Below are 19117 nucleotides of genomic sequence, written 5' to 3'. Positions count from 1 at the left end.
CAGACTCAAGGTTCATGTACTAGTAAGCTTTTTGTCCTCACTAGTAAGACAATTTGGCGCACTAGTAGAACTACTAGGGCGCACTAGTAGAACGACGGTGTCTTACCAATAACGTTTTTTCCACTACTAGTGCCACTTTTGGCCTACTAGTGCGCAATCAAACTCTACTAGTAAACTACTGTGCTGCACTAGTAACACAACTAGGCCCTACTAGTAGGCATGTGTCACTCACTAGTAGCCTTTTGGACCCTACTAGTAGCACCAAAATGCCCACTAGTAGCACTAGTAAGGTATATTCTACCTTACTAGTACTACTAGTAACAGCAAGAATGCCCACTAGTAGCACTAGTAACAGCCAAAATGTCCACTAGTTGCACTAGTAAGATGTTTTTGATCTCACTAGTACTACTAGTAAGGGTCAAAATGTCTACTAGCTTGCATTTGCATTTTGCGCACTAGTACTACATGTTTGCCTGACGAAATGCAACTAGTGACACTAGTGGATTCATGCCGCAGCTTACATGTTAACTAGTATGTACCAAACTGTCCACTAGTAGTACTAGTACAGTATTTGTGACCTTACTAGTACAACTAGTGTGGGCCAGAATGTCTACTAGTACTACTAGTAACAGGCAAAATGTCTACTAGTAGCACTAGTGAGACATTTATTGTCTTACTACTACTGCTAGTAGAGGGCAACATGTCTACTAGTACTGCTAGTAACAGCCAAAATGTCTACTAGTAGCACTAGTAAGGGCCAAAATGTATACTAGTAGCACTAGTAAGTGGCAAAATATCCACTAGTAGCACTAGTGGGGGACTTTTGCACCTTACTAGTAGTACTAGTAACATCAAAAATGCTCACAAGTGTTGCTAGTGACAGATAATTATTTCTTACCAGTGTAACTAGTGGAAGAAAGTTTGTCTTACTAGTGAGCCTCTGAACCTCACATGTAAGGAGTTTGGTTGTACTAGTATGACACAATACACTACTAGTGCGCAACTAGCGTGCTACTAGTATGCAATTGTACACTACTAGTGCATGACTTAATGCAACTTGTGAGACATTTCTGTTACAAGTAAGACATTTCTGTGCACGAGTAGGACAACTTTGGCATACTAGTAGGACAACTACATCTTACTAGTGAGGCAAAACTGTGCACTAGTTGACAACTGTGCGCTAATAGTACTACTCGTGAGGCACTTGATGTTAACTAGTAGAATATTATAGTGTCACTAGTAGTACTAGTAACGCACAGTTGTCAACTAGTGCACAGTTTTGCTTCACTAGTAAGACGTAGTTGTCCTACTAGTATGCCACATTTGTCCTACTAGTGCGCAGAAATGAAAGTCATGCATTAGTAGTGTGCAATTGCATCCTAGTAGCGCGCTAGTTGCGCACTAGTAGTGTATTGTGTCATACTAGTGCAGCCAAACTACTTACATGTGAGGTTCAGAGGCTCAGTAGTAAGACAAACTTTCTTCTACTAGTTACACTAGTAAGAAAAAATTATCTGTCACTAGTAACACTAGTGAGCATTTTTTATGCTCACTAGTAACACTAGTGAGCATTTTTTATGCTACTAGTACTACTAGTAAGGTGCAAAATCCCCCCACTAGTGCTACCAGTGGATATTTTGCCACTTACTAGTGCTACTAGTTCACATCTTGGCCCTTACTAGTGCTACTAGTAGACATTTTGGCTGTCACTAGTAGTACTAGCAGACATGTTGCCCTCTGCTAGTAGTACTAGTAAGATCATGAATGTCTCACTAGTGCTACTAGTAGCCATTTTGGCTGTTACTAGTAGTACTAGTAGACATTCTGGCCCACACTAGTTGTACTAGTAAGGTCACAAATGTCGTGCTAGTACTACTAATGGGCAGTTTGGCTTTTACTAAGTAGTACTAGTAAAATCATAATAGCCTCACTAGTGTTACTAGTGGACATTCTAGCCATTACTTGTGTACATGTAAGTTGCAAGATGCCGCCACTAGTAGTACTAGTGGACTGCATGCAAATGAGGAAGGTGGGACATGGATTTTGATTGGTGAATGTTCAAACTGTGTGCTTGAGGCCTTAAAGGGGCCGCTCTGAATACCAGAGTGTTTAGCAGCAGTCATTTCGGAAGATGTGTCAACTTGTTTTGTATTATTATAAAATGAAAATTAACTGAATGCATTTCTAATATTAAAAGGCTTATTAATTAGGTCATTTATTTGTTTATGTTTCTTAAGTATTTTTTGTTTATTCATGTTTATTATATACATTATATTACTTACAAATCAATATCAATTTTATCTCCACTTGTAGGAAGTAAAATATTCAGAGCTAAGATAGATAGATAGATAGATAGATAGATAGATAGATAGATAGATAGATAGATGATTAAGTGGCTAAGATATGCCCAGAATTATTATTGTAACAGTTATTGTCATTACTTTGATCCCCCCTAGCAGTAGTAGTGGTGTCCTTGATATCAGTGATATCCGTGATATCTGTGATATCCGTGATATCCGTGACATCAGTGATATCTGTGATATCCTTGATATCCTTGATATCTGTGATATCGGTGATATCTGTGATATCCTTGGTATCTGTGATATCAGTGATATCAGTGATATCACAGATATCCTTGATATCTGTGATATCCTTGATATCTGTGATATCGTTGATATCCTTGATATCTGTGATATCTGTGATATCCTTGATATCTGTGATATCAGAGATATCCTTGATATCAGTGATATCAGTGATATCTGTGATATCTGTGATATCCTTGATATCTGTGATATCAGAGATATCCTTGATATCAGTGATATCAGTGATATCTGTGATATCTGTGATATCCTTGATATCTGTGATATCCTTGATATCTGTGATATCTGTGATATCAGTGATATCACAGATATCAAGGATATCAAGGCTATTGATACAGATGTATTTCACACTCTTAATTTCACTTGGTATTTGATGTCTATGATTTTATTTGCAACCTAGTTAAAGGCAGCATGTATTAACTTTTCATTTCTGAACCACATATCGGCCTACCTGTATAGAAGAAGGGGCATGTGTTGATTGTGTAGCATAAAAATAATGGACAAAATAATAATAATAATAATAATAATATATAAAATCATATAGTAATAATATAAATAATAATAATGGATCAAATAAAGTCGCTATTGGACACCCTTCAATGGACCACATTTCAGTTAGCAGTGTATGCTGTACCTTCATTATCATTCACTCAACTCATAGTCAAACCTGCATGTCCTTCTGATCAAACTCTGCTGTCAGTTTCTTAGCAGCTCTGACAGCAAACTTACATCTGAAATTTCTTAATGTAGGCTGTTTGGTCTAAAGAATGATTTACTACTGTGCTATACAGTGTGAACACTGCTCTAAGAGTTGACTGTATCCAACAGTATGCTCACATCTAGGCACTGCTGAGCAAATTCTCTTTCTGAATGACTCGCACATGCAGCTCTCGCCTTCTCTTGTCTATAAGGAGTCTTTTCTAAATTGTTAACACAGCCAATACAAAATACACATATTTGGCATAAACACCAATTTCAGGACCACAGTAACCCGTGTCTAGTGTACTTTTTTTTCTACATGTTCTAAATTATTTCAATTATCTTTTTAAGACAAATATTATTACATCACCATGAAATTATATACACGTTTTTAACCTCTTAACTTGTCTTGCTCTTAACATGAATTTAACTCAGACAAGTAAAAGAGTAAGCACATAAAGTATACAGTGCAAAAACGAATGAAATTATAAACAGTCAGACTCTCCAGCGTAGCCCACTGCGGTCACGTTTTCTACACTCCAAAATCTAGTGCCCGTCTACATCGCTTCGTACGTTAAAGCATGTGAGAGGTTCATGGTGCATTCAAGTGCACCTCGCAAACTCAGAAATCTATATCGAACTTTCTCTGTGTTCTCATTTTCATTTGTTGAAATACATACATCTGTCCTTACTTTGTTGTTGTTTTACTACATTCTTTTTAAAGATCAAAACAAAATGATGAAGCAAAATAATTGAAGCTAAACCAATTGCCCATTCAACATCCCATTCATTTCTGCATAGTAAGATTTTAAATTAACAACTCAAATCAAACTGTTTTCTGCAAGCTCCACTGGATTATTGTTCTACATGTCCCTAGCTACCTCTGTGGAGATTTTCAAGTTATTTTACTGTATCATTTTCTAATAATCAGTACATTCATTCGGGCCTTTGTCCAGTGACATCCCCTCATCTCTATCTCTCACTCTCCTTCTTTCCTTTTGTAGAATGGGGCTTCATTTCACCATTTTTGCTTTTCATGTGTGTGTGTGTGACACCATATTCCTTATAGGACATCCCTTTCTGCAGCAGCCCAAATCAACTGGCCATCTCTACCTCCTATGCACCTCTTATCAGTCCATCATCTGCCTGCCCACCAGGCTCACCCCCAACAAGTTTGATCTTGTTGTATGCCTGCATGTTATCAGTCAGTGTTGTCAGTGGCAGTTAGTGTGGTTATCTGTGATTCTGTATGTGTTCCCCACGCTTGTCTGCCCTTTGTTGTTGTTGTTGTTGTAGTTGCAGTGAGCAGGATAAAAAGTAAGGAAGCTAAAACTGTTTGTTTTGAATCGGCCACTGCGCAGCATCCACAGCTGGCGTCGCGAGGCCCATCACATGATCAATCGCGACCGCAGTTATAGGACTGAGTTACAAACACCACAGCAGTAAGTGTTCCCGACCAAAGGAGTAGCAGAAGACCTTGTGTTTGTCTCTTTTTTGAGACTTGTGTTGTTTGCTGGTGTCAACGCTTAGTGTTTTATTTTGAAAAACAACCAGATGTTATATTGTTATTTCTGTGCTTTACTTCCTGTCTGCTCGGTGCTAAATTCAAAAATGAAAACGCAATCCCACAATAGCATTTAAATTTTCAACTTACATATAATTTGTATCAGAATGAAAATGAAAATGCAATAATCAATGACCACTTTTTACAATTATTTTGCTGAGAACATTCACTGATTTTCTGCTGTGTATAAAGTAATGTTACATACAGAAAATTGGAGAAGTAACAGCTATATTGAATGATTGTAAGTACATTTTTAATAACTTTGTTTTTTGACTGTTGCAGTTTGGATGAAAAGAAAGGAATCACTGTGGGCTCAACATATAGAAATGTGTAAAAAGCAGGGCAAAGAGTTCAGGTGGAGAGGAAATAATAAATAAAAATGATTACGCTTCAATTTTGTTCTGGCCTCTTCTTTAAGTTTGCAGTCAGCATAATACTTTATCTCAATTAAATGTATGGAAATTAATGTATATGTAACACAAAAAGGCAATTTATCATATTGGCCAGTAAAAAAAAACATGCTTGGCTGGATTTTTTCATCTACCAGTCCACTTGGCTGGTGAGTGAAAAAGTGAATTTCAGACCCTATATATATATATATATATATATATATATATATATATATATATATATATATATATATATATGTATGTATTAGTATATATATACTAATATATATATATATATATGAAATTCACTTTTTCACTCACCAGCCAAGCATGTTTATATTTATATATATATATATATATATATATATATATATATATATATATATATAGACATAGATATATACACATACATATATACACACACACATATACAATGTGTATATACAGTTCAACTTTGACATAAAAAATAACGAGCTATAAATGAGCTTTTAAAATCTGCCTCTGTAGCCATACATTATTGAATTTGGCGATACTGGCGAGCAAATTTGAAGAGCATTGACTTTACTGCGAAAACTCTTGCTGGGGGCATAGAAGCGATACCTGGAAAAGATTGCTTTAGTCGCTTCCGGTGCAGCCTCCAGTCTTTTTTTTTAGCGTCTCGCCGAGGACTCGGGTGTTTTCGGGTTTTTATTACCGTCGTGACAACAGTAAGTGACTGATTTTATTTATCCAAAAAAGTTTTGAATGCACGGGTTTTGCATATGTTTGACGTTTTAATACACATCGTTATCAATATGTGTAAATATAAAGCACGCAAATTAATTAATATTACAAATGTGTGTGGGCTGTTTGTTATTTTGAATTTAGTTACGTCAGCGGTGGCTATAGCATTAGCTCCTAAAGTATTATGGTAGCATTGGCTTTTTTCTATGGCTATCGTAAGCTAACTGTTTATTTATAACCGTGTGTTCAGAGGTTCGACTTTTTTAGTTAAGAGTTTAGCACAGGTAAACTAAACTAAATACTACTGTGACACTATAAAATCATCAACTGACCTTTTTCTTACATCATAGGGATTTCCAAGACAGCTGTATGGAAATGACTGTGGCATCTTCATGTTGATGGTAGGAGACATTATTGGTCTTATGTCAGTCATGCTTACAAGATATTAACGTAAAATTATGAATGTTTTATTCATAGTATGCGCTTCACACCGTACTGGATGCCCCTTATGATTTCACTGTTGTAAATTGACCCGCTCATTCAAATTAAACTGAAAATTATGTTTTTCCTTCATCAGGTGGACTTGCCAGTTCTGGAAAGCGGTGGTGTGTTATGCTAATGGAGAACTCTGACCTTGGAAGGTGAGAGCATAAAAATGTTGACATTTAATTGACTTGGAACTGTTAACACTTTATCTCTGTTATACCTATAAGACATTTATGTTTTTTCTTTAACTCTTTATTTGAGCCATGGCAAAATGTTTGCCCACTGGACAGACATTTGATGAGGTGAGATGAGGTGTCACCAGTCTTCAGACTGAAGAAGAGGAGGATGGATGACATCACTGAGGTCAGATTCTGGGTGTGCAAATCAGGTACTGTAGGTTTGTTTAGAAGTACCCCCCCACTGGAATGCTCAGAGGGGCTTTTTGATAAGTTCCCACAGTGGCACATGTTGTAATAAGTGAATATACAGCCTGGGGGAACGTTCAGGCTGGAGAAACTTGGACTCTGAGAACTAAGAAATCATTCAAGTTGGGGGTTATTTTCCTTTGAGAATACTATTACCAAAATCTTTCATTTTTCTTATTTGATCCACCACTCGGTCATTAAAATTATTAATATTAATATGATTATTATGATTATTATTATGATTATTATTATGATTATTATTATTATTATTATTATTATAATTTAGGTTTACTTTGGCAATGTTTACTTAACATATTCTTCATCAGTATTATCAGTATCTACATCTATCAGGGTGGATTAGTTTCTTGGTGGCATCATTGCTTGTATGTGGATATTAATTGAATTATTTTCTTTTTCTGTCTTTTTAGTAAGAGGAGCAACTACAAGGCATAGCCTTAGCAAGCCAGTGTGTCCATTGCAAAAGCGTCTGAGACAACAGTGGAAGCAGTAGGCGCATTTTCCTGTTCTATACTGGGATTAATATGATGACAAACTACTTGGGAAGTGTCATTTTGCCACATTCTATGCTCTGTGCTTCAGTATACTATATATGTAAGATGTAGATCACAAATGAAGGAATACAATATGTTATCTTTATGTGAATCATTGAGGTGATGATACTGTTTGTGTAGCAGTTATGCTATATGAAGACAACCTTTTTTCTTTCTGTCCTTTCCATAGGACAAACTGGATGGGAGAGGGGGACTTTGGGTTGAGGAGGAGAGTGTGACCAGGAAAGAGAAGGCATCTTGGAGCCATTCAAATTTCTGTTCTCCAGAATTGAAGACATGGACATTTAGTGAGGAGATGAGTGATAAACAAGGCTACTTGACATAGTGCGAATGTCAAATGTTGATGGCCTTGTAGGGCACTACTGCTGTGCTGAATAAAGGGCAGCTGATTGTTTGATCATTTTGTCATTTTATGTGTGTTTTTTTTAATCAAGCACCAAATAATTAACGTTGATTATACCATGAAGAAAACTGGTAAGTTAATGCATTTTAAGATAATGAATAATTTGAACTATTCTTGCTCTTACACATATGCTGACATTGTTATGAGCATTATTATTATTATTATTATTATTATTATTATTATTATTATTATAAATTATTATTTAAGCATAGTGAACAAATTGATTGGCCTGTATGTCTTCTAAAGACCTTCAGGTGTATTACGTATAAAAGACTTAGGTGAAATATACACAGCACACAATAAAATAATGTATTTAACATGATGAATATTGTACAAAAAATATAAAAAGCAGAGGCTAATTGTGTTTGTATGTTATGGTTTTAAGTAACTACTCCTGCCCTCCACATATGCGCTGAGAGTGCTTGCAAAGGTAAAATATAACAGACGTATAGGCCTACCGAGGTAACATGCTGCGTAGACAGATCAACATGTATGCCACATTTAAGAAATGAGTGGCTTTACCATTACGATGTAGATTAATTAAATATAAATCAGTGAAAATAGTGCTTCCACCGGAAGCGTCTACATGATGTAATTTTGAAGTTTCTTGTGTACGTACTGGCCTGAGACTGGAGGCTGCACCGGAGGCAACCCCACACTGGAGGTCTGTAGCCAGACTCTCTTGACCCTCACGTTAAAGCTGTTCCAGTTCAACACCAGTTCAAAATACAACTTCAATAACCACCATGTAGTTTAATATTCTCTGGCCATGTCAATCAAAAACTGAACATTATTATCTTTGCAAAGGCAGAATTTAAGGCACAGCTGTAGTATTGGATAACATTATATTGTACAAGTGGTCATAATGTTATGACTGATCGGTGTATTTACATATATCAACTTATTCTTTTGCACAATGTTTTATGCAATATTTTTAAGTTGTTAGTCTTTTTTTTTCCTGAAAAGGCTTCACTTTATAATTGCATTGTTAACTTATGTTAACTTATTCTTTTGCACATTTTTATTTTTTTTTTGGCAATATTTGTTGTAAAACATGCACCCAAACAATTGCACAATTACAATGGCACAGAATCAAAGTCAGAATTACATGTATTGCCATGGAATTACACCCCTTATTTACACTTATACAGCTAATAAACGTTTGTTTTGTATTAGGTGCAAAGAACACAATGGTATAACAGCAACAAATTCTAAAACATAAGTACACAGATATACAGATTTAAGCGTAGCATACAGGTAAGTGCCTCTACGCTGTCTCAATCTTCCTCATCTTCTGCCATATGTGTGTCCGTCTGGTCTTTTCTTTCTAATTCGCTCTTGTCTGCATCAGCACCAGTCTGGCTGAAACAGGTGCAGTGATGGAGCCCAGTCAGGGTGTCACTCATCCATTTCATATGCTGGTTTACCTGTAGTGAAACAACATATATCAACACTCAAAATATTCGCAAGCAACAGAAAAGTTAATGTCTATCGATCAATTAATCTATTTATCTACCAGCCAGTTAGCCAGTTAGTTAAATAGCTAGCTGGATAACTGGCTGTCTCGGTAACAATGACTGTGCAGTAAAATTGGATTTTGCACTAAAATTGACCAATAGTTAACATCAAAACCCCCGAATGAAAATGTCGGGTGAATGTTTTTGAATAAATCGATCTATTCATCTGCCAGCTAGACAGCCAGTGAGCTAACTAGCTGGCTGGTTGTCTCGCTGTCTCTGTAGCTATTATTATGCAGTAAACTTGGATCTTGCACTAAAACATGACCAAGACCAAACTATAATGAATGAAATGAAAATGTCTGGGTGAATGTCTATCGATCTATTCATCCACCAGCTGGTTAACTAGAGAGCTAGAGACAGCAAGTTAGCCACCTAAATTGGTTAGCTAGCAACTGTGGCTGTCTCGGTAGCTATTATTACGCACTAATATCGGATTTTGTGCTAAAACATGACCAATAGTAAACAATCAAAACACTCACCTGAATGAAAGTGTCTGGAATACACGTTCATATATCTCGGGATGCTGTCAAACTTGCTGTCAGGGCGTCTTACGGCTGCTAGCCGAGCCATCCGTCTCCTCTTTGTAATGTCTAACAAAAGGGTTCCTTGAAGCTGCTTCCACGAAGGAAAACTATAAAACGATAGTCAGTTTTCGGTCCTTATTGTTTGGTTGTGTGAACGGACAGCGCAGTAGACAACGCAACAGGTCCTTTCCATGACTAAAGCTCTCCAGTGTGTGGTTATAGATAGCTCTCTCTCTCTTGCTCCGGCTTCTTGGACAACCAAGATGGCGCACGACACCGCAGCGCCAGCACGGTGCGTGATATCCGTGATATCAGGGATATCAGGGACATCCCTGATATCAAGGATATCACGGATATCAAGGATGTCTTTGATATCACGGATATCACGGATATCAAGGATATCTTTGATATCACGGATATCAAGGATATCTTTGATATCACGGATATCAAGGATATTTTTGATATCACGGATATCAAAGTTATCTGTGATATCACGGATATCAAGGATATTTTTGATATCACGGATATCAAAGTTATCTTTGATATCACGGATATCACGGATATCACGGATATCAAGGATATCTTTGATATCACAGATATCAAGGATATTTTTGATATCACGGATATCAAGGATATTTTTGATATCACGGATATCAAGGTTATCTTTGATATCACGGATATCAAGGATATTTTTGATATCACGGATATCAAGGTTATCTTTGATATCACGGATATCAAGGATATCTTTGATATCACGGATATCAAGGATATTTTTGATATCACGGATATCAAGGTTATCTTTGATATCACGGATATCAAGGATATTTTTGATATCACGGATATCAAGGTTATCTTTGATATCACGGATATCACTGATATCACAGATGTCTTTTGATATCACGGATATCACTGATATCAAGGATATCTTTGATATCAAGGATATCTTTGATATCATGGATATCACTGATACAGCGGATATCAGGGATATCCGTTGATATCAAGGATATCTTTGATATCACGGATATCAAGGCTATCTTTGATATCCTGGACATCATTATTGTTCTTTTTAACAACAACAACAACAGTAAAAGCTCATCAGGCTTTATGGGGTTAACAGGGAGGCTAATTTGTTGGGCACAAGGGACATAGGCGGCGATGCCATTTTACAGGTTTGGGTAATCATCATTAGCTGGTAGAAAACAAAACACTCCACGTCGGGGAATCGAACCCCAGTCTTCCACGTGACAGGCGGAGATACTGTCCACTATACTAACGAGGAAAGTCTCTCTCATGACTTCTGCTTGTGAGCGGGCAGCTTGGGACGTTTCAGCGGTTACAGAGCATATGCCGAGATCTACCGGGAAGCGCTTCCGCTGAAGGACAGTGACGCATTGTTGCTAATGTTCAGCGGATGTAGTGCTCCCAATTGAGGTCCCGTTGGCTAGGAAGCCAAAGAACAGTAAGACAGCAGTAGAACTCACCGTGGTCACTGGCCTGGGGCAAGTCGTTAGCGGCTCGGTTGGCTTGAGCTTTGCAGTTTGGGATCTGTCTGAAACCTCTCCATAAGGGGGCGGACTCGTTAGTGCGGAGCTGCTGTTGACGACTCTCAGAGTACAGTCGTTTACACCTCCCCAGCAGAAAGCAGTGTCGTTGGTGGGCCGCCGCTGTTGAAGACTTCCAAAGTACAGGCCTTTCACCGTCTCATCGCCTTTCTAGGCAGGCACAAAGATCCTCCACAGCCTCGCAGCTCTATGGAAAGCCGTTTGAGCATTTATTCAATATCCTTGATATCAGACTTAAGGTTCATGTACTAGTAAGCTTTTTGTCCTCACTAGTAAGACAATTTGGCGCACTAGTAGAACTACTAGGGCGCACTAGTAGAACGACTGTGTCTTACCAGTAACGTTTTTTCCACTACTAGTGCCACTTTTGGCCTACTAGTGCGCAATCAAACCCTACTAGTAAACTACTGTGCTGCACTAGTAACACAACTAGGCCCTACTAGTAGGCATGTGTCACTCACTAGTAGCCTTTTGGACCCTACTAGTAGCACCAAAATGCCCACTAGTAGCATTAGTAAGGAATTTTTTACCTCACTAGTACTACTAGGAAGTACAAAAATGTCCACTAGTAGCACTAGTAAGGTATATTCTACCTTACTAGTACTACTAGTAACAGCAAGAATGCCCACTAGTAGCACTAGTAAGAGCCAAAATGTCAACTAGTAGCACTAGTAAGATGTTTTTGATCTCACTAGTACTACTAGTAAGGGTCAAAATGTCTACTAGTAATACTAGTACGTCTCTTTTGACATCACTAGTACCACTAGTGAGGTCCAATGGGCCTACTAGTACTACTAGTAAGGTGTTTTTTACCTCACTAGTACTACTAGTAAGGCCCAAATTGTCTACTAGTACTACTAGTAAGAGCCACAGAAACCACTAGTAGCACTAGTTGGGATATTTTGGACCATAGTAGTACTACTAGTAAGGGCAAAAGTGTCTACTAGTACTACTAGTAAGAGCCACAGAAACCACTAGTAGCACTAGTTGGGATATTTTGGACCATAGTAGTACTACTAGTAAGGGCAAAAGTGTCCACTAGTAGTACTAGTAAGGTGTTTTTGGTTTACTAGTAGTACTAGTAAAGGTGTTCAAATGTTCACTTGTAGAACTAGTGAAATAAAATGCTAATGGAGAGGTGGGGACAGCACACGCATTGAGGTTTCCTATTGGCTCTTCTGAAAGAATTCCACCCAGCAAAAATTTAAGAAGAAGCACCAGGACTTGTCAAGGTGTTCCCAGTGCTGCACATGGTGGCGTTTTCTGTTTGATTTTCACACTCACCAATAATACACCAAAAGCTGTGTTTCCGCCCGGTTTCGAACAGCAGCTCCGCACTAACGAGTCCGCCCCCTTATGGAGAGGTTTCAGACAGATCCCAAAGTGCAAAGCTCAAGCCCACCGAGCCGCTAACGACTTGCCCCAGGCCAGTGACCACGGTGAGTTCTACTGCTGTCCTACTGTTCTTTGGCTTCCTAGCCAACGGGACCTCAATTGGGAGCACCACATCCGCTGAACATTAGCAACAATGCGTCACTGTCCTTCAGCGGAAGCGCTTCCCGGTAGATCTCGGCATATGCTCTGTAACCGCTGAAACGCCCCGAGCAGCCCGCTCACAAGCAGAAGGCACGAGAGAGTCTTTCCTCGTTAGTATAGTGGACAGTATCTCCGCCTGTCACGCGGAAGACCGGGGTTCGATTCCCCGACGGGGAGTGTTTTGTTTTCTACCAGCTAATGATGATTACCCAAACCTGTAATATGGCATCGCCGCCTATGTCCCTTTTGCCCAACAAATTAGCATCCTTGTTAACAAGAAGCACCAGGCCTTGTCGAGGTGTTCCCAGTGCTGCACATGGTGGCGCTTTCTGTTTGATTTTCACACTCATCAATACTACACCAACAGCTGTGTTTCCGCCCGGTTTCGAACCTGGGACCTTTCGTGTGTTAGGCGAACGTGATGACCACTACACTACGGAAACCACCTGAAGGCCACTGTATTTGCACACGTACGGCGGAAATCCGTTTTGCAAAGCGGCACAGTCCTCCTCATTGCTGCAGGCGCGCCGAGCTTAAAGCTCCCTAAAGTTGTGGTGAGGATATCAGCGAAGTGGAGCTGCGAGGCTGTGGAGGATCTTTGTGCCTGCCTAGAAAGGCGATGAGACGGTGAAAGGCCTGTACTTTGGAAGTCTTCAACAGCGGCGGCCCACCAACGACACTGCTTTCTGCTGAGGAGGTGTAAACGACTGTACTCTGAGATTCGTCAACAGCAGCTCCGCACTAACGAGTCCGCCCCCTTATGGAGAGGTTTCAGACAGATCCCAAACTGCAAAGCTCAAGCCCACCGAGCCGCTAACGACTTGCCCCAGGCCCGTGACCACGGTGAGTTCTACTGCTGTCCTACTGTTCTGCCCTTTGGCTTCCTGGCCAACGGGACCTCAATTGGGAGCACCAAATCTGCTGAACATTAGCAACAATGCGTCACTGTCCTTCAGCGGAAGCGCTTCCCGGTAGATCTCGGCATATGCTCTGTAACCGCTGAAACGTCCCGAGCAGTCCGCTCACAAGCAGAAGGCACGAGAGAGTCTTTCCTCGTTAGTATAGTGGACAGTATCTCCGCCTGTCACGCGGAAGACCGGGGTTCGATTCCCCGACGGGGAGTGTTTTGTTTTCTACCAGCTAATGATGATTACCCAAACCTGTAAAATGGCATCGCCGCCTATGACCCTTTTGCCCAACAAATTAGCATCCTTGTTAACAAGAAGCACCAGGCCTTGTCGAGGTGTTCCCAGTGCTGCACATGGTGGCGTTTTCTGTTTGATTTTCACACTCACCAATAACACACCAACAGCTGTGTTTCCGCCCGGTTTCGAACCGGGGACCTTTCGCGTGTTAGGCGAACGTGATGACCACTACACTACGGAAACCACCTGAAGGCCACTGTATTTGCACACGTACGGCGGAAATCCGTTTTGCAAAGCGGCACAGTCCTCCTCATTGCTGCAGGCGCGCCGAGCTTAAAGCTCCCTAAAGTTGTGGTGAGGATATCAGCGAAGTGGAGCTGCGAGGCTGTGGAGGATCTTTGTGCCTGCCTAGAAAGGCGATGAGACGGTGAAAGGCCTGTACTTTGGAAGTCTTCAACAGCGGCGGCCCACCAACGACACTGCTTTCTGCTGAGGAGGTGTAAACGACTGTACTCTGAGATTCGTCAACAGCAGCTCCGCACTAACGAGTCCGCCCCCTTATGGAGAGGTTTCAGACAGATCCCAAACTGCAAAGCTCAAGCCCACCGAGCCGCTAACGACTTGCCCCAGGCCAGTGACCACGGTGAGTTCTACTGCTGTCCTACTGTTCTGCCCTTTGGCTTCCTGGCCAACGGGACCTCAATTGGGAGCACCACATCTGCTGAACATTAGCAACAATGCGTCACTGTCCTTCAGCGGAAGCGCTTCCCGGTAGATCTCGGCATATGCTCTGTAACCGCTGAAACGCCCCGAGCAGCCCGCTCACAAGCAGAAGGCACAAGAGAGTCTTTCCTCGTTAGTATAGTGGACAGTATCTCCGCCTGTCACGCGGAAGACCGGGGTTCGATTCCCCGACGGGGAGTGTTTTGTTTTCTACCAGCTAATGATGATTACCCAAACCTGTAAAATGGCATCGCCGCCTATGTCCCTTTTGCCCAACAAATTAGCATCCTTGTTAACAAGAAGCACCAGACCTTGTCGAGCTGTTCCCAGTGCTGCACATGGTGGCGTTTTCTGTTTGATTTTCACACTCACCAATAATACACCAACAGCTGTGTTTCCGCCCGGTTTCAAAGCGGGGACCTTTCGCGTGTTAGGTGAACGTGATGACCACTACACTACGGAAACCACCTGAAGGCCACTGTATTTGCACACGTACGGCGGAAATCCATTTTGCAAAGCGGCACAGTCCTCCTCATTGCTGCAGGCGCGCCGAGCTTAAAGCTCCCTAAAGTTGTGGTGAGGATATCAGCGAAGTGGAGCTGCGAGGCTGTGGAGGATCTTTGTGCCTGCCTAGAAAGGCGATGAGACGGTGAAAGGCCTGTACTTTGGAAGTCTTCAACAGCGGCGGCCCACCAACGACACTGCTTTCTGCTGAGGAGGTGTAAACGACTGTACTCTGAGATTCGTCAACAGCAGCTCCGCACTAACGAGTCCGCCCCCTTATGGAGAGGTTTCAGACAGATCCCAAACTGCAAAGCTCAAGCCCACCGAGCCGCTAACGACTTGCCCCAGGCCCGTGACCACGGTGAGTTCTACTGCTGTCCTACTGTTCTGCCCTTTGGCTTCCTGGCCAACGGGACCTCGATTGGGAGCACCACATCTGCTGAACATTAGCAACAATGCGTCACTGTCCTTCAGCGGAAGCGCTTCCCGGTAGATCTCGGCATATGCTCTGTAACCGCTGAAACGCCCCGAGCAGCCCGCTCACAAGCAGAAGGCACGAGAGAGTCTTTCCTCGTTAGTATAGTGGACAGTATCTCCGCCTGTCACGCGGAAGACCGGGGTTCGATTCCCCGACGGGGAGTGTTTTGTTTTCTACCAGCTAATGATGATTACCCAAACCTGTAAAATGGCATCGCCGCCTATGTCCCTTTTGCCCAACAAAACAGCATCCTTGTTAACAAGAAGCACCAGGCCTTGTCGAGGTGTTCCCAGTGCTGCACATGGTGGCGTTTTCTGTTTGATTTTCACACTCACCAATAATACACCAACAGCTGTGTTTCCGCCCGGTTTCGAACCGGGGACCTTTCGCGTGTGAGGCGAACGTGATGACCACTACACTACGGAAACCTCCTGAAGGCCACTGTATTTGTACACGTACGGCGGAAATCCGTTTTGCAAAGCGGCACGGTCCACCTCATTGCTGCAGGCGCACCGAGCCGAGCTTAAAGCTCCCTAAAGTTGTGGTGAGGATATCAGCGAAGTGGAGCTGCGAGGCTGTGGAGGATCTTTGTGCCTGCCTAGAAAGGCGAAGAGACGGTGAAAGGCCTGTACTTTGGAAGTCTTCAACAGCGGCGGCCCACCAACGACACTGCTTTCAGATCAAAGAGTGTCCCGTCCTTTTTCCAAGATCTGCAGAGAAAGTTATGGACTCGCAGGTATTTGGCTTCTCACCTGAAGATGCTGACTGTTAAGATGAATATCAGTGGGGCTATCATTGTAATCATACGGGAACTGGAATAACGCTTTAAGTGTAACATGTTGGAGTTATGTCATATTACAGATATCACAAGCCTCCAATGTTATATCCAATAAAAACTGCCTCTACTTTTTTTTTTAAAAAACAATATATGGTTCTTTGCAAAATAGCTCTACTCTGTTAATATAACCTTTGAGTTTATAGTCTTTGAGGCTGTTTTTGTTTCTCAGACCATCTTGAAAAGGATCATCTGGCCAATGACAGATAGTGAGGCTGAGGATGACCACAGCAGCATGGAGGAGAGATGCCTGGTCACAGGCTTTCTGAGAGACTACAGTGAAAATGGTCAGATTGTAAATGTTTCCTCAGAAAAAACAGATCTGAACAATGTACATCTTCTAGAGCTGTTGTTAATTATTTACATTGAGTCCTTCTTCATTGAAACATGTTGGTGAAAAATCCACAATTTGTAAACATTGTTTTATTTTACTGTAGAGAACCCATTTTTTTAAATCACCTTACAGTGAAGCAGTGATTAATGTTGTTTTGGTCAACTTCAAAAGTTATGATGTAAAGTATCTTATTTGCAGGTTTTAAAATACTTATGAAGGTGTCTTTGTAGGGTCCTCTCAGGAACTACAACAATTCCTGAAGTTTTGGACAGGTTGGAGTATACCTCTCCAGCGCCTGTATGTAGAAGTTTCTCCTGAAATGACCATGCCTGTAGCCTCAACTTGCGTGACAACGCTGAAATTGCCCCTGAAGTGCCAAAGTTACCAGACATTCAAAGACAACCTTGAAGCATCTGTTAGAAGTACAGATTTTGGATTTGGAATGATCTGATTTGAAAACAAGAAAACAGGCAAGAAAAAGTATAATTTATAGTTGGTAGATGTTGTGACTCTGCAAAGTGTAAATTGATGCTCAGTAAATTCAGAAATCTCTTTCAAAATGTATGTATAGCCTAATCTGGTCTCGGTAGAGTATTTACTTAAAAAACTAAGTATGAAATTGATTGATGTTTTTGTTATATTCAAGCTTTCAGTACAGAGTAGATTTTACTCCTTCGGGAGTGTTTTTTATTATTCAGTGTTTTATGTTTGTCTTGTCTGTCTCTCAGAGTTTCATAGCATTTGGTTTATCATTCTTTCTGAGGAGTTGCAAAACAGATTGATAAAACCTGACATTACTTCTGCCATTACTGCATCTGAGTCCTCTCTTTTGTCCAAGTCTGACAGTTCTCTTCTGCAATGATTGTCTCATAATATATTGCTATAGAAAACTTTCCATTGGTTATGGACACACCTTCCAGTAATGTGCGAGTTTCGATTCTCTCCTCGGTGTTCAACCATGAAATGGGAAACCTCAATATTCTCACCACCCTTGTCAGAGCGCACATGTGATGACTAACCAAATCTGTTAATGGCACCCAAGAAGCTCTCCAACACTGTAGATGCTCGATTGTTCATTGCAGCAGACAGAGAAACAATTAAATGGTTGAAGTCATCTACTCCAGCGTGAATGACAATTCTCCAGCTATTGGTTAAAAAAAAAATAAAAATTGCATCAGATATAAATTTTAAGAGGGTTCATTCACAGCTTATTTGACACAAAGAAAGGTAGGGTACAATGATTAAAAACAGTTTTTAGGGTGAAACAACTCAATGTATCATATGTTCAAGTATGTAAAAACAATTAAGAAAAATACCGCATTAATTTGTGGTTTCCATCGACGTGCTACATTGCATTCGGTGCAGGAACAGAGTACTGCCTCTGTTTTAGTGTGCGATTGGTAATAGCCCGCACTTCAGTGCCAACTGGGTCCACTCTTCTTAGGGACACATGTACTCTTGTAACTACAACAACAAGGAAAAAAAATCTCAGACAAACTACATGAAATATTAACAGCATTTCATTTCATTCAAGCAATTCTATTCTTTTTATATTATCTCATTTTAATAATATATTTTAATCATCCTTGTAACACTGACACCATTTTTGGTCTACTTTATATCAGACTTATTTGCACCAGCAGCCACCTGGCATGAAGGAATGATTTCATCATTCTGTATCCTGTGTTTGGGTGAGTGACTTGGATTTCTTCAGTGACAGCATCCAGCTCTTCATCAGTCAGCACAGAGTACATGTCGACTTTCTGAACAAACAAACAAAACAAAAATTCTGAAAATGATCTTGGCAAGACGGATGTTTTTTTATTTATTTTTCTGTGATGCCTATACTGCTGTTAAATGATTTTCTGCTCTCCCTGTGATATTTTTTTACCTAGGTTTGTGACATGGTGATCTATGACAGGATATTATTATTATTATTATTATGTTGTTGCCTTTTATTAACCGTAGATAAACTATTGCATTGTATTATTTTCCTCTTGGTTTCCTATGCTGCATTCACATGCTGCCCATGGATAGTTTGGGCGTCATGAAATATTTGTTGAATTCATTGTGATTAATGTTTATTACTATAATT

The 19117-nt window shown here is 40.6% G+C and overlaps 8 non-coding genes across 8 annotated transcripts; 4 read left to right on the top strand and 4 right to left on the bottom strand.

Moving 5' to 3' along the window:
* The first annotated feature begins 13108 nt into the window (after window positions 1-13108).
* On the top strand, window positions 13109-13180 carry trnad-guc. Its single transcript has one exon. It is a non-coding gene; the product is annotated as a tRNA-Asp (tRNA).
* A 193-nt stretch (window positions 13181-13373) lies between these two features.
* On the bottom strand, window positions 13374-13446 carry trnav-aac. Its single transcript has one exon. It is a non-coding gene; the product is annotated as a tRNA-Val (tRNA).
* A 607-nt stretch (window positions 13447-14053) lies between these two features.
* trnad-guc lies at window positions 14054-14125 on the top strand. Its single transcript has one exon. It is a non-coding gene; the product is annotated as a tRNA-Asp (tRNA).
* A 193-nt stretch (window positions 14126-14318) lies between these two features.
* Window positions 14319-14391, bottom strand: trnav-aac. Its single transcript has one exon. It is a non-coding gene; the product is annotated as a tRNA-Val (tRNA).
* Window positions 14392-14998: 607 nt separating this feature from the next.
* trnad-guc lies at window positions 14999-15070 on the top strand. The gene has a single exon. It is a non-coding gene; the product is annotated as a tRNA-Asp (tRNA).
* Window positions 15071-15263: 193 nt separating this feature from the next.
* Window positions 15264-15336, bottom strand: trnav-aac. The gene has a single exon. It is a non-coding gene; the product is annotated as a tRNA-Val (tRNA).
* Window positions 15337-15943: 607 nt separating this feature from the next.
* trnad-guc lies at window positions 15944-16015 on the top strand. Its single transcript has one exon. It is a non-coding gene; the product is annotated as a tRNA-Asp (tRNA).
* Window positions 16016-16208: 193 nt separating this feature from the next.
* trnav-cac lies at window positions 16209-16281 on the bottom strand. Its single transcript has one exon. It is a non-coding gene; the product is annotated as a tRNA-Val (tRNA).
* Between the last annotated feature and the right edge of the window lie 2836 nt (window positions 16282-19117).

This window comes from Acanthopagrus latus, chromosome 22 (assembly GCF_904848185.1).
Source record: "Acanthopagrus latus isolate v.2019 chromosome 22, fAcaLat1.1, whole genome shotgun sequence".
In the NCBI taxonomy this organism is placed as follows: Eukaryota; Metazoa; Chordata; class Actinopteri; order Spariformes; family Sparidae; genus Acanthopagrus; species Acanthopagrus latus.
Note: the sequence above shows the minus strand (reverse complement) of the source record. Positions and strands in the feature narration are given on the sequence as shown.